Here is a 20,521-nt window from a genome sequence, read left to right as displayed (position 1 = left end):
TCAGCGTTCTCATTACCGATGCATGCTTAATTTATTTGCACTTTCATCACGGGATGGATAAGCAGTCGTGAGAAACAAACACAAACAGACCACCACAGCTCTGGCGCTTAAAGATGCTGTAAATTCAGATATCTGCTTCCAAATACATTATACGTTTGGCACTAATTGCTCAAAATGTGCCAAGATTGAGGAATTGTAACAGTTTTACACCATGTAAATTTTTTTGTGATTTTTTTTTTTTTTTTAATATAGATAAAACGGAGCCATATTGACGCACTTTGGCTTGGCTGCTTTAGAGTGCCCCGTTGTCACCGTGAGACATGCAAATGTCACACAGAAAAGGCCGAAGAGTGAATGGAAGATTTTTTTCTGCCTGACTTGGCAGATATTGTGTGGACCACTGGCGTAGTCGTTTTAGAGTGCCTCGTTGTTGTGGCACGAGAGAGAGAGAGAGAGAGAGAGAGAGAGAGAGAGAGAGAGAGAGAGAGAGAGAGAGAGAGAGAGAGAGAGAGAGAGAGAGAGAGAGAGAGAGAGAAAATCAGTATCTTCAGCAAGATCAGGTCAACTGCTACCTTGTCCCTATCATCTACAGACCACAGGCCACCTCCAGGGTTCTGTACTGTGCCCACTACTGTTTATTCTACACAGGCTACCGAAGACTACAGGAGTAACCACATTGTCAAACATCTTTCCACATCTGCTGATGATCCTGTTTTAGTCAGTTGGCTTAATTGATGTAGAGATGCAGTGGTGACCATCATCATCAACATCAAAATCCGAGAAAAATACAAATGCAAAATCTGCCAAAGGGCCTGGAGATGCTCCATTCCCGGACTGTGTAGACTAAAAATGTTGATGGCCCTGTCAAACATTCCTCAAGAGTTTCACTTGTTTTTCAGATTGTGAACTGCCTTCTGGTCCTTGTGAATTTTACTAGTGTACTAAATGGAGTATGCAAACTCACGAGTATGCGAGATGAAAATATGCAGTTGATGGTAGAATGAATATAGCTTTGGAAAACAATGCTTTACAGTCTCAGTACACAAGAAGAAACAAATCCACATGATCATCCTTCCAGCCAGAATCACAAAACTGTGCTGATTAGGATCAGATCTCCAGCAAGGCCATCGTCTTACATAAATTGCCCTCAGGTTATTTTTATGAATGTATTAAGTTGATACAAGGTTGTCCCCGCTAACTAGCTATGTCACCCAGCAAAAATAAATAAACAAATCACTACAAAAACCTCCAGTCGCTGGCAGCCTCTCGCGTTTCACTATTTTGCTTCCCACTGGGCCCGTGCAGACGAGAGAAGACAAAATATTTGTGGTGATGCGTCAGGAGAAAACCAATATGAAATCAGCTTATGTTTCCATTATGTACCGGTGTACTATGCATCATCACACGGTTATCCAGCGCTCACAATTCCCACAGCGCCGCAGGCAAGGAGACGATGTATAGCATAATTTTGTATAGCTAAGGGCTAAGCATTTCGCACAAGAGAAGCTATCCTTATACTTAGATCATCGGGGCAGAATATTACATTGTGAATTACATCACCCTAGTTTGAAGCATAAGCAAATGATAATGACACATACAGACAGGATTATGTAGAACATTACAAGTTTACAAGAGAAGCCGGCATGTTGGAAGAAAAATGCTATTTCAGCAGAAACCATCCAGACATTGTTAGCGTTGTAAATAAAATGTTGAACAAATCACAAATTACATTGTCTGAGATTTCTGCTTCAGAGGCCAGCTCATTATTTGTGTCTTGCCTGACAAGTGTTTTATTGCTGCGCCGCCGAGCTTAGAGAAGGTTAGCTGAGCTATTGCCGCAAATACTTGCACTGCAGAGACAACATCAATTTGGAGGCAATCAATCAAACTTTGTCTTTGTGCAGAAAGACCGTCTTAACAGTTATGGAAATATAACAACAATGCTGTCTTTGCGCAGAGTACTTTGTGCTCAGATATGTACATAAAGAATGTATTGTTTACCCTGCATTCCTGCAAAGAAAGAAAAAAATATATATATTTATATATGTCAAATTTAAAGTTCCTTTAACGCCACCATTTTTTTTAACGTGCAATTAATGACCGCCCCTTAAATGGGGGGGATTCCACTCACAACGCAGCAGACGTGTCCACGTCAAAAATTTGCAGTAATAAATTTAGTAATAATGCATGTATTTGTGGAGACTGTGGTCAAATTGTATTTTACAATTTTGAAAATGTGCAGAATTTCACAAGTCATGTCATGTTAAAGATTAGATAGCTCTTAATATGAGAAGAAAAATGCAATGACCTGTCACCAACATCTTACAAATGCAATTATGCCATCTAGTGGCAGAAAAATTACCACAACACAAATCAATATTACACTCATTTTTACAGTACCCTTACATCTTTTTAATTTTAACTCAATTTTATGATTTATTATGAAATTACTGTATCAATGCTATATAAATAAAGTTATAGTTGAGTTGATTAAAACATAAGCTTTGACTTCCTTCTGCCCCGTCTCGAACCGCACACTTTGTATGAGCTTTTTGTTTACTTTTTGTACTTGTTCGAGATAAAAATCTCATAAAAATATGCACCCATATTTCTATTATTTTAAAAAAAAATTCCCCCACTTTTACATTTGTACATTTTATTGTACATTTAGAACAGATATACATTTTGCAATTAATTATGAGTTAAATATTGAAGTCATGGGAATAATTATGATTAAAAATGTAAATCGCCAGACACCCCTAATAAATATAAACTACCATTCATGTGTATCATTTCAAGACCAAGAAAAGCTAGAAATACCTCCAAGATGGCAGTGGAATTTTATGAAATGTGAAGTCAGGAAAATTTCAGGGGAAATCAATCCAAAAACAGAAATCATGACATTTTATGCCTACTACCTCAACTAGCACTGAAAAGAAGTAACAGAGGAAGAAGTAGAGCTTGGTGTGATCAGTCTAAAAATCATATTTAAAAATGCTCAAGCAAAAGTATCTATTTTATGAAAAGAGGGGGCCTGAGACAGAACCTTTGGGAATACTTTATTTCAAAACATTTCAACACTGGCTGAATTCACAATGTTTGGTGCGTATACAAGAAAGCTTATTCTATGATTATATCCACCTTTGTTATGGCTCGTCTGGATTTGTGGCCAAACAACAGTGCTCTTTATTTATGGGCATTCAATCTTGTGCCGTTGTTCACATAAGAATATTTATTAGGAGCTACAACGAGCACCAATGTCAAATCTCTCTCTGGCTGTCACACAAATTTGCACAAGACCTCATTTGTCATCAGACTAACCTGCCATAGCCCGAAGGCAGCGCCGTGGCTTGGAGTCAGCCCGGGTGTGATCTACTGTTTTGGCAAAGCCTGCAAGACTTTTTGGAAACCCCAATAATTCACGTATACTGGCTTGTTTGTCTGTGGCACCCAATTACACACTTCTCAAGTCTTTCAAGAACAAAATGTTCCTTTTATATTTTTAATTAACATCTATTCACCTGAAGAGCCCCAGAAAATTGATGTCTGAAGAGCAAAATATATTGCTAAGTTTTACAGACAAAAAATATCATACATTAAGGAATGATTCATTTGATTAAAATCATTTAAGATGTGTCATTGGAACGCGCTTTCTCCTTGGTAACAAAGATGTCTGATTTAATTGATTTTCCTCCAAAAAGATGGGTGAGATACCTTGAAAGTTTCCTTGATTGGATTTTCTGAGTTACAAAGGGGGAAAGTTATGACGAGGACACACACAAAACTACCTTGACCTTATTGCATAGCTGTTAAAAATGTTTGTAGCTAGTTCAAGTAATAAGTCAAAATATATGCAGTTGGAATAAATGTTGGCAAAGGTGGACTTTGAGGCCATCTGGATGCCAGAGAATAACCTTGATGCCAGGCAGGGTTGTTAGAGTTGGAATTTTCATTTTAGTTAGTTTTTAAATTGTAATTTTGAGTTTAGTTTATTAAATGTAGTTACTTTTAATTAGTTTTCATGGTGGTTCTATTAGTTTTGTCGTTTTAGTTTAGTTTCAGTATTAGTTTTCTTTTTCTTTTCTTTTTTAAACGTGTATTACTAGTAATATTTAACAAAAGCCATGGTAAAATGAAAAAAAAAAAGTTAACACCTTTCTTACCGAGCGGTGCATTTCGGATAGAAAGGGCTTTTCTATTGGCTGCTGCCAGATGACATCACTTCTGTGTGACACACTTTCAAACGACCATATTCCGGTTCATATTAAAATACATATATTTAAAGTGACATTTAAAATCATAACAGTATCACGGTATAAAGGAATAATGGTACCAAAGACTAAAACGAAGGACATTTTCGCTATAATTGGTTAGTTTTATAAACAAAAAATTTAGTTTTAATTAGTTTTCGTGAACTAAAATAACCTTGATGCCAGGCTATTATCCACAAAGATGATGTTCAATGGACCTACTACTCTGACCCATTTTTTATTGCTATTTTTTGGCTATTATAGAAAATAAGGAACTTAATAGGAAAGTGGAACATGAGCAGAAAATAAATACGAAGCTTTTTACGCAAGCTACTTCAGCCATCTTGTGTCAAGCAATAGACAAAATGAGTCGGTTTCTTGCACTGCCATAGAATTAACCGGCTTTAGAAAAAGACTGCCTGAAATGTGAATGAAAATGAAGATGCAGGCTTCACTCCAACTTCCTCAGACAGCTTGTATTACGCAATATTCCAAATGAACAGTGTTTTAAGATTTGACTAAAATGTATATATTTTTCTTTGACAACAGCTCCTTCAAGATTCTTCTCTTGAAAAGAATGCACTTGAAATGTGAACACCAAAAAAAGTGCCTAGTATAAAACTAAATTTGACATGCACTGTGACTGTTAACCTTTGAACCCAGCTACCTTCGGGCTGTCTTGCATCCCAAAATCACAATAGAGGCAAAGCTCTGCCATTAGAGAAAGAAAAACAAACAACTTGAATGATAAATGCGCACAGTTTTTCATTTTGAAGAATGTTAGAATCTCATTAGTTCAAACGTCTCCAGAAGGAGAGAAAAAGAGCGCAGTCGTGGCGCTTTTGTGACATAATTGCCTGTAAATTGACTCATTATGATCACTTGGTAAATACAGTTAGCTGGCGCCTCTTATCCCACCAGTAATTCATTACTCTGGCCGTTGTGACACAACGTTTAATACTGTAAAATAGCCTCCTCGCGAGACATGATTGCAGAAATGAGAAGTTCGCTTTCGCAGCCAGTGCTCCGTGCCCTTTACACTGCATCAATTAGTGACTACATTTTATGGGCCATTAAAACTTGACTCCAGCAGTTAAGATCAGCAGCAACGGGCGTTTGCACTAAAAAAAGAAGAAGCCCCCATTCCCAGTCGGGAGAAAGTCCGACATTCAATTGACGAGTGGCATTTATCTCAAGATGGCGGCACACTGGCTACTGGGTCCTTAAATCAGAGGAGGGCACTCTGTAGATTCATGCGGCGAGGAACAAATTGACATAATCAGGCGGCGGGGCGGAGACGAGGGCTATTATGTTCTCCCCGGCACCGACACTTGAGAGGAAATGATAACCCGAGTGTGATATCACACTCGCTTCTGTACCACCAGACACATTTCTTGTGCCAATGAGGACACAAAGGCCCTTTTGAATTTAAAACTCCCCCTTTTGAAGCCACGTGGATGGCCCCTCGGAGAGGGAGCCAGAAAGAGCACCCGATGACTCCGGTTCCCCCCCTCCCAAATAACATTGTAATTGATGAAACTTTGGCTTTTTCCTAACGGGAGGCGATTTTCGATTTAGCCGACAAAAAAGTTTTCGGGTTGTTGGCCAAGTATCTTTTTTTTTTTTCTGTTTGTTTACAAAAATAAAATGCATCACAATGCTATGCTAAGGGAATTCATGTTCCTAAATAAAGCAGAGTAATAAATGCAGGCCAGATGTCTTTAAGATAATGATATCAACAACAACAATGAAGTAACAGACCAAAAGAAAGCAGATTATATATGTATATATATCTAATTTGTTCAGTCTGATCATTTCTAACGTTAAGCCTCTCTCGAGTGAGGCTTGAAAGTGACTCATTCCACCAGCTTAGGCAAGCAGCGGCCGCGTTTTTTTCCTTTTTTTTTTCTTTTCATGCGAGGCCATATGTGGAAGTATCTTCTATCACCGAAAATTGAACTGTTGTCGCTCCCTGACCTGCGGCGCTCAGTCAAGACTCACTCATCCACTGCGCATTGGATTTCTTCAGCTCAGCAGTCGCCCGTCGTCGACAGGAATGATCAATAAGGTCCTCTTTTGCCGCATGGCTTCACAACTGTCTGTCACAGCCGCCGCTCTGGAAGAGTTTGATGTGCACAAACAGTGAAGGTAAACAAACTCGGATTGGCAAAAGGTGAGTTGAACAGTAGGATTTTGTTTAAATATTCTTTTTTTTTTTTTTTTTACACTCAAGACTCTCTGCAATGCAAGTCCTCTGCTTGCTCTATTTGAGAAAAAAAAAAAAAGTTTTATTTGGTCTCACAGGAATACAAACCTGTTTCAGCTATTTTACCCAACTATTTGTATCAGTTCTCGTACCAGCTTTTTTTTTTTTATAATAATGTCTACGCAGTCTACTTCTTTATTCCGTTTGGAAAATTCTTCTGTGACAAAATGCCATTTGTATCCGCAAAAGGGAGCAACTTGGGTGGTATTGTCTTTCTGGCTTTCCAAACTGAGGCTTTGATTGTTTTTGACAGAGCAATATGGTTACCTTTTCCAACAGCACATGGCACGCACAATGTGCGTTTTTTTTTTTTTTAAACACACAGAGGAAAACAAGTAGGAAACTTGCTGAGGTTCAACTTGTGCAGTTCACTTCAGTTCAACATCAACTAGAGCCAAGATTGAAGTTACTCGAGTTCTTGGTAGAATTCAGACTTCAACTCATTTGAGTGCTTTAAAAAACTAATACGAAGCTGGCCACGTTTTCAAAATGGAAAACGAGGACACTTTAATTTCACTGAAAAATCAAATATAGACTGCATTCTCACCAGGAACTATTTATAACAAATTTAATTGCGAGTCAATCTGGTAACCGGTGGTGACGAAATTGATTTCGCTAATGCTAAATGCTATCTTCGCTAAACCCTGCAATGCCATCAACATTATCCTGTTTGTGATTATATGCATTATATTAATCGAACAAATCGCTATGACAACTGTGTTGCCGACATACACGTGGCCCAAACAACTGGCTTGCTGAATGGATGTAACGATATCCAAACATCATGATATGATATTATCACGATATGAAGCTCACGATACGATAATTATCACGATATTGTGGGAGTTTAGTGAAATTTAAAAAAGGTAACAATATTGTGAAAAAAAATGACAATATTTTGTATTATATTTTGTAGATTACAGCAATGCATATAAACAACCTACTATCTGTAATAACACTTAATATTGAGGCACTTACTTGCTCATGCAAGCACACATTGAGTTCCTCCACATATTGACTCGCTTCACAGGCATATTACGTTCCCCTTCATCTGACCATTAGCGTGGATTTTAAACATAGAAGGGCCAAAACATCCCTAATGAAAATTAAATTGCACTAAAAAAACTAGCCACCAGAGGGTGCTAGAATGCACAAATAGAAATCAACCTGACTCTTTTTAACAGATGTGCTGCTTTTATATATTTAACATGACAATGACGAGGCTGACGGACTCCACCGAGACTTGGGAAACAAAATGTCCGGTGTCTATACCTTAGAGCTGTACAGTGGTGCCTTGAAATATGAGTTTGGTCATTCAAGACATTTGTATCTCAAATTATCCTTTCCCACTGAAATGAATTGAAATGCCATTAATCCATTCCAGCCAACAGCTTTCGTAACAACCCATTGTAACATGAATTATAAGCACATCTCAAGGACAAATATAATTTACTTTCTACGTAGAGGACTGCATAAATGACGAGCAATAGGGGTGTTAAAAAAAATCGATTCGGCGATATATCGCGATACTACATCGCGCGATTCTCGAATCGATTCAATAATCGGAGAATCGATTTTTTTTTTTTTTTTTTTTTAGGATTCACACCTTGAGCATGGAAGAATGTTATATGAACGGCACATTAAGCCTTAATATTTTTATTTTAATGCTGTTCAAACATGAAAGATTACAACCTCTATAAGACTGAAATTTCAGATAAATAATACATTTTCATATAAATCTTACACTCTACAAGCTTACTGATTAGTATTTTCTAAATATGAATGAAAAAAAATCGCAACAATCGACTTATAAATTCGTATCGGGATTAATCGGTATCGAATCGTGACCATTCGTATCGGGATTAATCGGTATCGAATCGAATCGTGACCTGTGAATCGTGATACGAATCGAATCGTCAGGTACTAGGCAATTCACACCCCTAACGAGCAACATTTCTAATTTCCCCCGCCACACATCTCGAGTTGCTCCTGCAAATATTTTATCCCCAGACTCACAAAGAGCAAATGTTACATCTTTTTCTATTAGATTGTTGTTTACTTTTTTCAGAAGAACTGCATCGAGTCGCATTCCCTTCATCCATTCCATCTGTTTGAACAATCGGCAGTCTAACAATGCATTCAGAAGCAGGACTGCTTACTTGAAACTTCATACTGTGAAAATAATGTCTGCAATGGCCATTTCATAGCAGATGTATGAGAGCCATTTGTTCAAGAACATCAAAAGCAGCTTTGGGCTAACGGAGCAAACTCGTGAGATTTCATTCATTCGGCAACATGCGGTGCGGTGCTTCAAGGTGAACACCATGGCAACCTTGTGACAAGAAAAATACAACAAAACAAAAGTAATAACTCACTCAACGTGTAAAAGGACCTGTAAAGAACATCGGATGAAATTATATAGAACTTTCCATTTGCTCATCCAAGGCCACTAACAACGTAAAGCAAAAGCATTACTTGGGTACGTAGTTGTCTGGCTTTCAAAACTTCTAAGACGGAAGCTATGGCGGCGGTGATGTACATCCACTTGATAGATAGGAATTGACCGATCAAATCATGCCTTTTATTTTTATTAGGTGAGGGCCAGGCAGTGGCATCGGGCGTTTCACAGCAGTTGTCTGCTGCGCGCGTGCAGATAAATGAAGAAGGACGAACTCCGGTGGGAGCACGAGGACGCTCACGCTGGGATTTGCTGACTAGTTTTGTCACAGTACGTCGGCCTCGTCTGCATTTTTTTTTTTTACCCCCTCCATGTTTAAAATATCCATTCATCATGCCGCTACTTGCTCTCACATTAATTCCAGCCTGGGTAATAGAGTTTTCCCTGATTAATCTTTCACCCACTTTACACCGCAGCCACCATCACAGCAACGGAGCCCTGCTTACTTCATTTAAAAAAAAAAAAATGATCTCAAAGAATAACTCAAGATGATAAATGTATTCCCCTGTGGGACTTTGTTTGGCGATATCTGTCGGTTTTGTTGCCCGATCTCGTCAGCCTAATGTGCGTGTTCTTCATGCGTGTTGTCATCTTGTGCTGGTGTCACATTTGCGCATACCAAAGTACAAACGCAAATTGTCGCAGGATGCTGGTTCACTTCCAATTTGTTGTCCTTCAGATTTTTTCAGTAAAATGTTATTTTGGTTCCCCCATCCACAGTGTGCACAGTAGGGCTCGGCTTAAAAAAAAAAAAAAAAAAAAAGACAAATTGTCGATATTGAATCTATTTTCCTTTTCAAGCCCAATATCAAGTCATAAAACCATGAATCGATTATTTTATATATCTTCTCCACCCGTTCCCCCCCCCCCCCCCCAATATATATTTTTAAGAAAATAAAATTTTAAAGGCCAAATCATTTTTCTGCAGGAACCTTGGAACAATCCACAGTATGGCGACTCCCTCGTTTTTGTAATGCCTATGAAGAGCTTTTTCATTTTGGCCATCAGAGTATTTGATGCTCGTACACGTAATCGTGATATGTGGTAGTGCCAAGAAGCTTCCTTTTTCCTGTTAATATAGTAAAGTAAACCTGTGGACCTCCAGTCCCTTTGTATGCTCTCCATTTTTTTTTCTTTTGTTTTGGGTTTGCTATTTAGCAGTGTCGCCCATGGCTGATCAGCCACTTTATGTTACAACCCATGCAAATGTAATTTTCTCACTGGTACTGTATGCATAAAATGTTGACATTGAGAAATTTATCAAAACATAATGGCTCGTCTACTAGCTCACATTAGCCCTATAGAGCTAATTATATCGCCACTAGGGGTGTGAATTGCCTAGTACCTGACGATTCGATTCGTATCACGATTCACAGGTCACGATTCGATTCGATACCGATTAATCCCGATACGAATTTATAAGTCGATTGTTGCTCTTTTTTTCATTCAAATTTAGAAAATACTAATCAGTAAGCTTGTAGAGTGTAAGATTTATATGAAAATGTATTATTTATTTATCTGAAATTTCAGTCTTATAGAGGTTGTAATCTGTTTCATGTTTGAACAACAATAAAATAAAATATTAAGGCTTAATGTTCCGTTCATATAACATTCTTCCATGCTCAAGGTGTGAATCCTAAAAAAAATAAATAAAAAAAATCGATTCTGCCGATTATTGAATCGATTCGAGAATCGCGCGATGTAGTATCGCGATATATCACCGAATCGATTTTTTTTTAACACCCCTAATCGCCACCAAAAGAGCACGTCCGTGACAATAATCCGAGCAACAGATTATCGTTAAGATGTTAGCTAGTCCTTCACTGATCGTGCTAGCTGCGTCTGAATTAATTTTCTACTGTATCTATTTTTGAAATAAAAATTGGGGCCAGTGTTCGGTCTCCCTTTTAATTAAGCAATGTACCTCACATAAAATGCTCTTTTTGACACACAGTTCACACGTTCAAACCACCACTTAAATCACCATTTTGAGCTATTTACCCCGTATGTTTCCTCATCACTTTGTCAATTGACATAGCAGGGTTGGTTTAGTAGCGTCGGAGAAGGCTTCTGCCACCCGTGAAGTTGTGCGTGACATCAGGGCGGAAAGGTCTATAACTACCAACTGCTAACAAAGGTTACCACGAGAGAGCCACCGTCAGCCTGGATACGATCCTATTGTTTCAAAGTCAAAAGTTTAAAAGAGACGTGTCTCCTCCACTCGATGTATTTGTTCCACTCCATTGACAAAAGTCAACAAAGCTACATGTTCATCCGTTCTTCGTTACAATTACACTCAAAAGAGGAGGCGCTAGATATCTCAACGACGGCAGAGAGGCCCCCATTGAGTTTTCGCACCCGCATTACAGTTGGGCTTAGTATGTTCCTAATCCTTATTGTCTACGATTAATGAGTTTCCCTTGTATTGGGAAACATGCAAATGAAGATTTCTGCTCGGGAGAGTGCAATTATGGAAGAAGCTGAGGGATATGAAACCCTAATTATGTGCCATCATTATTGCCATGGCGACTGCTACAAATGACTTAGTATGGGAAGAGAAGGATGCATTATTCAAGTCGGGGTTGTATATCATACGATGAATTATTAAGAGGAGGAAAGCAGCCAAAAGAGAGACAAAATATTTGCTTTTCATTGACTAGATGTTTCCCGTTTAGCATAGCTTTAAGCGCAGTGTAGTGTTCTTTAACGCTGACTTAACACCAAGTTAAACCGGAAACAATGAAGACAAAGTTGATGTAAATAGAGCATTTACTTTGACGATTCTTCAGACAGACCGTGGTAAAAACTGAAAATAACAATACAAAATAATCACTTACTTAAAAAACATAAATCCGCTTTATAATATGCACAAAAATAGCAAATAATCTGCTCCTTCATCATCGAATAGACAGCAGAGGGCGCTATTTACTCACATCACGCAACACAATGTTCATATACAACAAAAACAAAACATTCAGAAGCAGATGTATTAACGGATATAGATTTCGCCATAGTATACAATAAAGGATTTCAAAAGTCTCTAAAATTATATTATAAACTTACGGCATTGCTTCTCTAATGCTAGCCATGGATGTCAAACAGATTAGGTTAAAATCCTAATCGGAGAAAGAAACGTGTCTGTGTACACCCGCGATCAAACCGGAAGACAGCCAAACAGGAAGTCGTATTGCGGATATGACGTCACGAATGACATCAACACATTACATTTACTAATTAATTAAACTTGCAAAATAATTATTTTTCTTTGTTTTAACTACCAAAACAAAGAGAAATACTTGTAAGGAAAAAACAGATGAAAAAAAATAATTATTGCCTTCAGGGCAACACACTCAGACTAGACACAAGAATAACACTGTTGTAAATAAAGGATAGCGCCACACAAGGTGACACCGTGTCACCAAAATGGCTGAAACAAGTGAAATGACAGAACTCATTTGGCGTGGTCGAGGCATGAACATTTCAACTCAGCACAAAAAATAAATAAAACACTATGTTCCACTGTCATGGCGGTTTAACTCGCTTTAACGCCTGGAAACACAAAACAACACAAAACGCTCGCATAATTCCACATTAACAAATTCACACGAGCTCGGCCGTTGAACTTAATCTGCTTTGATTGGGCACCAGACTGAGCCCGAACGTGAGCGGACGACTGCGAGCGGCATCATCACCTCGCAGTAGCTTAGCGTGGAGAGACCATTGTCTGACGACAAGTGGGGATGAGACGGTCCTAAAGACAGATTTGATGCACTGCTGCTAAACTGGCTAGCATTATGTTTACTCCGGCTGTGATGATGTGCAGTGCATACACGCCGTTGCTTTTGTGTTTGGCCACTTAGTCCAAGCTGGAAGACGTCAAGCTTTTTTGCATGTAGGATTTTTGGGACAATGCCGCCATTCAACGTGCTGCGCACTTTCGGCTTCAATGTCGTCTGCTAGTAGATTTCCCTTCGGGTATAATGATTTGTAAATGGTGCACTTTTGTTCCGCTTGCAATGTGCCTTTGAAAAAGAAAAAAAAAAAGAAAAAATAAAAAAGAATAAGACCCATTCCCTTTTGTACTACATTGCGTCGCTCTGCGCACCTGGGGAAGTGTAGCACTTGCATAATAAGAGGAATATTGAAAGCCAAGCCGAATGGATTGAAAAATTGAATATTCTCTATCTTCACAACCCGACGTGTTTTTGCCCGCCGTCCCCAGCCACATTCACACTAGACGACATTGTTATGCATCATGGACAAAACAGACAGTTAGCGGCAAAGCGCATCGCAGGACCGAATGAATAAACATCTGTCATTAATTATTCATCCAGTTGTATATTGAGCTAATGAAGTGATTAAGCTTGGTACACGCTAAGTCTCAAGAATCCCTGAACATATTAAACACGAGTGTAAACTCATAGAGCTCCGTTTCCTGTTGTCTTGGCGACCGAGGGATCAAGAAGCTTCAAAGTTGGCTGATGGTAACCTTGCCAGATGGAGTGTTGACTTTACAACCATGTAAACACAAAAGCCGTCTGGTCAGAAATGAGGTGACCAATCTGCATTCTTTGAGGAGACGGAATGAAAGAGATGTATTTCTAAATAAGTTATCCACGTTTAAAGATAATTGGTGAAAATGTGCAATGACCAGGAGCTAAGTAGAACTCACATATTTAAAAAAAATATTTTTTTTTTTTTTTTTTTTTTATGGGGCGTGGCAAAATTGGAGTGACACAATTTGATACCTGGCATGAGCCGCCTCTCCACCATTATTTTATATTCTAAGAAATTATTAGAGAGCACCTTCATTAGCATTAGTAGCTAGCTAGCAATGCCGAGACCAAAATTTACAGAAGGGATATACCGATTATCAGCCAGGGCGATATTCCACATTTTGCCGAATATCTTCCTTTTTGAAGAATTATATAATAGATCATTTTAAAACTCTGTTAACGTCAGGGAACTATTCATTTAAAATTTCAGTTCCGTTAACTTTATCAAAGATGCTTCTGACCCTGGGAACTCTCAGCACCTTCTGTTTTATTTGAAATTAAAACTAATATAAGTCAAATTTTAACATTTTAAAACTTTGTTTACTGTGGAAAACAATGAGGAACTATTTAATTGATTTTTTTTTGGTAATAACTTTTTAAGACATTCTAAAGACCCTGGGAGGTCATTCAACTTTTTGTTAGAATTTGAAAACACAGATGTCTTTTGAGACAGATTAAATAAATAAATAAATAAATAAATAAATACATACATACATAAAATAAATAAACATTTAAAAAATCTTAAAATGTGTTCAATAAACATATGCTGAAAAACATTCAACAAGTTTATTTATTTTATTTTATTTATTTTTTTTTTATACCAATATTTACTCTTTATAGTGAAAATGAAGATTGACTCCGGATATCAGTTATCGGCTTCCTTGACTCCCGGTATCGACCCTGAGGAAAAGAAAAACAAAAAACAAAAACAAAAAACAAAAACAAAAAAACAAACAAACACTGTCTATCTCGTCTTTACAGAATAGCTCAGTGTTGGTATTGAAATTTCCAAGTGTTACATACTGTTCCTCATGCTACTGTAATCATGTGGAATGCAAACCATTGTGGGTGTATAAGTAGCACAAAGTAGGCCAACTTATTCATGAATAATTAATGGTACATACGATACTCTATGCCATTTTTAACCACAACACCAGTTTATTTAAAATAAAAGAGAGAACAAGAGAGAGAGAGAGAGAGAGAACTGTTGATCCCATATTGCTGTTTCTTTACAATAAATAAATAAATAAATAAAACTTTGACGAGAGAGGTCAGGAAGAGTCGGCAGGAACACAGTCCCAAGTAGGATGCTGAGGAAATTACTTTGAAAAGTGCATACTAAACATTGTTGTGTATAAAGATTGATTTTGCAAATCAATAAGTAATTTTAAACGTGAAATTTAACAAGCTTTGCCCTCGCACTTAACCGAATCCAAAATTGCCACCCTGAGGACGTCCAAGCTCGACACAAAATTCGGAGGCCTGACTTGAAACGCGTTCCCAGCATGGGAGGGTCTCGTTCAGTCACTCGCTCCTTCAATTCTGCTAATTCTCTACACGATCTTCTAAGTCTCTCCTGCCAACCACTTTCTACCACTGCCGGAGCAGCTCTTTTTCCCCTAAGAGGCCTGTGGCGAGCAAAGCAGAGTCACCCGGGCAAAGGATTCTGGGTAGTTGAAAGCAGCTTTTCTGTCAGAACCACCTTCAAAGACCAGCAAGTCATCCAGAACACGGGGATATGGGATCAAAAAGCTCCGGGGCGCTCTCGCTAATTATTAGTTGGCAAACTTGTAAAGGCACCGCAAGCTATTGTCTGCGCTGTCACATTAGCGATAGCAAAGGTGGAGCGGGGAAAAAGGAACAGAGTTTGTGTGTGACAGTGAAAGGACGAGCGTCCCCATTGTGGGTGGAAGTAAATAATGCGCTTTGTGTTTGCAGTGCTTGCGAATGCCATGCGCATGAGCTCGTCATCATTACAAATCACTTTTTTTTTTTAAAAACAAAAAAACAACAACTTCAGCTCCATCTGTTGGATCGGGGGAGTCACTGCCCCCATTCGGCCCCAATGCAAGCGGACCTTAACTTTTATTCATTCACGCTTGTTCTTCATCCTTCAAGTTGTCATGCTGTTAAGATGAGTTTGAAATGATATTAAAGTGAACGTGCTCATCTGCTCTATTCTTGTGTGATGTCAATGTTTCACTCCACGACATGCCGCGGGCTACAAAAATAAAAAAAATAAAAAAAAAAAATTAAAAAAAAAAGTGGTACTTTAACATCTGGAGATTTTTTTTTATTTATAAGGTGGAATATAGTCAAAAGAAATGGAATGATATTGAATGATTTGGAATGGTGTTAAAATAATACAGTTGAAAAATGTGTAATATGTGGATGAAAAATATGGTATTTTTGGTGTGTGTGTGTGTGTGTGGGGAATTGGGGGAATCTTGAAAAATGTTGCCAAGGTGAATTGAATGAGCTGAACAATTTGAACGTAGAGTCGTACGGAAATTGTTGACAATTGGGTATAGGGATGTAACGATAAGGGCGATATCGTGATATTAAAACTGCCGCAATATCGTCGACGTCATGTTCACAATATTTAAAAGGAACACATCTCTTCAAAAAGTCAGTTAGATTTCCAATTGTGCAGTTCTAGCACCCTCTAGTGGCTAGTTTATAAGTGCAATTTAATTTTTATTAGGGATGTTTTGGCCTTCTATGTTTAAAATCTACGAGTACTGAGGTTCTGAGTATCGGTATCGGTCTGAAATTTGATATATATATATATATATATATATATATATAGTATTGGTTTACTGTACAATATTCGGAAAATAGACAGAGCGATGCAGCAGGGACTTCAGTTCATAAGGTCAGCGCATCTCTGGGTCACCTCTGCTTCATCACTCATCAAATAAAAACTGGCTCATGGAATCTCCATCTGAGTCTGCATTGTCCATTGTGCATGTGTGTGTGTGTGTGTGTGTGACAACACACTCCCACGCACACACCTCAGATGCCCTCCGGGGGATGTTGGACGCAATCTCCAGCATGGTGATGAGCACTTGTCGGCCCAGATTGACATTTTTGCCCCATGAGGTGTTGATGTCCCGCACCTGACAGGTCGCTGGCTCTGCGCGCTCGGGCCACCCGCTTGAGTGTGACGCTGACAATGTGTGACGGGGTGACAGGTGGCACACACACACCCACGTAGAGACACACACACACACACACACACACACAGTCCTTAGTCCTAGCAAATATTTGATGATGAGGTTTTGTCCGGAAAGGAGATGGAAGCTGATGTTGACATTTGTGCAACTGGACTGGTCATCGTCTTCTCCCTAAAGAATGGGGATATCGTGTTTTCCTGGCATAGGGAAATGATTTCTTGCGCTGTGTCAGTCTGCTGGATTTCCCCGAAGCTTTTTCCAAAATTATGCAATGCAAATGAAAACAATAGAAATCACCCACTTGGTCGCATTTTTCTGCAGTCCTCACAGCCTCGGGGATCATTTTCGTCACAACTGTACCGATTGTGAATCTCCTTATGTAGGATATTCTTACTGCTCCATGGGTCAGCTTAACTTCAAACCGTCAGGGTTATTATTATATATGGAAGCTTGAAAATGACGATGTGGATTAAGCATTATTTATTTATTTATTTTTACCTGGTGAGTATGTTTGAACGTATTTGCGAGTATGTTGAAATGTACTCACAAATAAGTTCGAACATACTTGCAAATGCGTTTAAACGTACTTGTTGGCTAAATAACACATCCATCCATCCATTTTCTTGACCGCTTATTCCTCACAAGGGTCATGGGGGGTGCTGGAGCCTATCTCAGCTGGCTTTGGGCAGTAGGCGGGGCACACCCTGAACTGGTTGCCAGCTAATCTCAGTTTAAATGTTATAAAAATTGCATATGTTCCCATAATGCCACGGAACATTCCATGCGCAAGCCGGTAACCCGTTGCATTATGGGAAAAAATGCTGAACCGAAACCATGCACTGCAGACATAATAATAAATTATAAAAGTTATGAAGAAATAATGTTTTGTTCTGTTTTTTACTTTTTTTTTTTTTTTTTACTTAGCTTTACTTACTATTATGTGAAAAAAAATAAGTTTTTTTGCATGCGTAAGTAATACTGCGTGTCATAATGTGGTAAATATGCTATGTTTGTAGCATTTAGCCCACAAGTACGTTCAAACATATATGCGAGTATGTTCAAACATACTTGCTAGCATGTTTGAATGTATTTGCGAGTCCGTTTAATGACATTCAAACAAACTCACCAGCAAAAAAATGCTTGGCAGTTCCATTCTTCAGTTATTTTGTTTGTTGATTCATGTTTTTTTTTTTTTTTTTTTTTTTTTTTTAAAGGAAAAGTTGGTATGGAATCCCTTTGGTCTTGTATGGCTAACGTAGATGATTCAAATACGGTGCCAACGGAGAGCCGTCACAGAGCTTCATTTTTTACACAAGAACTGAACCTTTCGGACCCAAGTCCGGCTAGCGAATAAATATTATATTGTTATGCGATATCCAAACATCACGATACGATATTATCATGATATGAAGGTCAGATACGATAATTATCACGATATTCTTGGGGGGGTTGGCGATATTTAAAAAAGATCAGAATATTGTAAAAAACAAAAAAACACTATAAGCCACCTACAATCTCTAATAAGAATATTGAAGCACTTATTGGCTAAAGCAAGCACACAATCGCTTCACAAGCAAATTAGCTTCCCCTTCATCTGTCAATTAGCAAAGATTTTAAACATAGATGGCCAAAACATCCCTAATAAAAAAAATAAATTGCACTTATAAACTAGCCACTAGAGGGTGCTTGAACTGCACAACTGGAAATCAACCTGACTTTTTTTTTTTTAACAGATGTGTTCCTTTTAAATATTGTGAACATGACGACGATGATATTGTGGCAGTTTTAATATCACGATATTTCCCTTATCGTTACATCCCTAGTTGGCATCACTCAACAAGATCCTTTGCAAATCCCCAAGCTATACTGCATGTGCTTTTCCAACTTGCCACTCATACAAATGTGACTCAAAGAATTTTGTGGCTGCAATAAACAATAAAAATGCATTGATGACACGTGCGAGGCCTACAGCATTCACAATTGTCATGTAAAAGAATATATCATACAGATATTTTAAAATAATTTAAAAAGCTGCAGGGAACATTTCGGAAAACTTCCAAACAACTCGAGTAAGACTTGAGCCATCTTGATACCAAAAAGTGTTTCCGAATCATACAGAGAGCTTGAATGCAAATGGGAAAAAAAAGCAAAACGGACACGCGGCAAAGAGCGTGCGAGTCGGAATGAGACGAGCTTTCACACACACAAAAAAAAAAAAAAAAAAAAAAAAAGCAATGATGATAAGACGTTGAATCGGTAAGACTACCGAATGAACAATTCTGAGCTAAAAAAAAAAAAAAAAAAAAAAAAATAATAAATAAAAAAAAAAAGGAATGAGACGAGCTTTCAATAATGTTAACGTTGAGGCTCCTTCAGAACGAGCCCGAATGGCGCCTCATTGTGGTCCATTACGTGGCTCATCGAGCGTGTTTGTTTGAGCTGCACGCTTCCACTTTTAACGCTCGTGGACACACGCTGCACAGCCCGCTTAGTAATCAGAGTGAATGAAGACGGATGAGCTGTTTGTGCAGGACATACTGACTCACTCAATATGTGCCAGTGCGCGTGTGCGCGCATGTGCGTGTGTTAGAGCAAGATTATTTCTCTTGTGTGGTCTTTAGTTTTAATACTAACTTCTTTTTTTTTTTTAAACATTATAAATGATAATCCAGGTGTAAAAAATAATGTATTACAGAGAATGTGGGCTCCCTCTAGTGGTTTGTTGAATAGTCATGGAATAGAATCCTCAAAATGTGCATAGTTAGTTAGAGTGGTTTAACTTTTTTTTTTTGTATTGAAGTACAGTACATTTACAGTTCAACTCTTTTACTGCCACACGTTATTAAAAAAACAACCCTCAATGCCCGCGGATTTTGAGCATTTTAACTCAATTTTCGAAGCAAACAGAATATTGTGTTCCTTTGCTACATAAACAACATGGGTACCACATGAAAGATCGAATTCCATTCTTTCATTAGAAAAAAAAAGTATGTTTGTACCTTATTCCGTTCTTTAGTAATCACCATTTGACAATAGGTCATGACATTTGAGTGACATTGAGCGAAAATTGAAAAGAAAAGATACATTTTCTCCACAACAGTGACTTTGATACGGATAGTTTTTTTTTTTTTTTTTTAAGTGACGCTCCGTCAAATTAGGTTTAATGTTACAAAGGCTTTGATCATTCACGTCAGCCTTGAAAACGTTCAATTTCAGCAGATTGCGTCATGTTTCATTGGAATTCGCAGCTCTAGTTAGGGCCCGAGCAGCTACCGCTGCCATCTGCTGGCCATATTTAGTGGGTGTTTTTGATTTCACAACTCATTGACCCGGATGTCTGACATGACTGACCACTGATATATTAAAAAAATAAATAAAATAAAATAAAAAAATAAAAATAAAAGTAGTTGACGTCACTTAACATTTATGGCGACGACGTACATCGTGATTTTGCTAAACGTTATTAAATGTTTTTGCCGGTCAAAGAGTTCAATTCTAAGCATAAAATCTATCTTTTACAACAGGGGGAGTTTGTAATGCTAAAGTCAATACACTGTGGCATTATGGGGAAATATGCTATATATGTTTCAGTTTCTTTCAAGTACATTTTAATGTATTTACAAGTATGTTGGAAGGTATTTGCGAGTACGTTCGAACGTGCTTGTATGTTTGAACGTATTTGCAAGTCGTTCGAACATATTTAAATACATTTGAACATATTTACAAGTATCTTAAAGCATAAACATGCGCAAGTCAGTACCCTGTGATATTATGGTCAAATATGCTTGTATATTTATAGCATTTAGCCTACAAGT

The 20,521-nt window shown here is 38.1% G+C and overlaps 1 long non-coding RNA gene across 8 annotated transcripts in view; it reads right to left on the bottom strand.

The window, feature by feature from the left end:
* The window catches only part of LOC144024467 (uncharacterized), a 66,005-nt gene that overhangs the window by 38,255 nt on the left and 7,229 nt on the right, over positions 1–20,521 (bottom strand). For 4 of the 8 annotated variants that reach the window (XR_013284780.1, XR_013284783.1, XR_013284785.1 and 1 more), the window contains exon 2: positions 6,252–6,366. This is a non-coding gene — a long non-coding RNA (uncharacterized LOC144024467). Of the gene's footprint in view, positions 1–6,251; positions 6,367–12,037; positions 12,180–20,521 lie in introns of those variants that run through there. The other 4 variants (XR_013284777.1, XR_013284779.1, XR_013284782.1 and 1 more) reach the window with 3 other exon arrangements.

This window comes from Festucalex cinctus, chromosome 8, assembly GCF_051991245.1.
Source record: "Festucalex cinctus isolate MCC-2025b chromosome 8, RoL_Fcin_1.0, whole genome shotgun sequence".
In the NCBI taxonomy this organism is placed as follows: domain Eukaryota; kingdom Metazoa; phylum Chordata; class Actinopteri; order Syngnathiformes; family Syngnathidae; genus Festucalex; species Festucalex cinctus.
The sequence above is the reverse complement of the archived record's forward strand: the minus strand, read 5'-3'. Positions and strand labels throughout refer to the sequence as shown.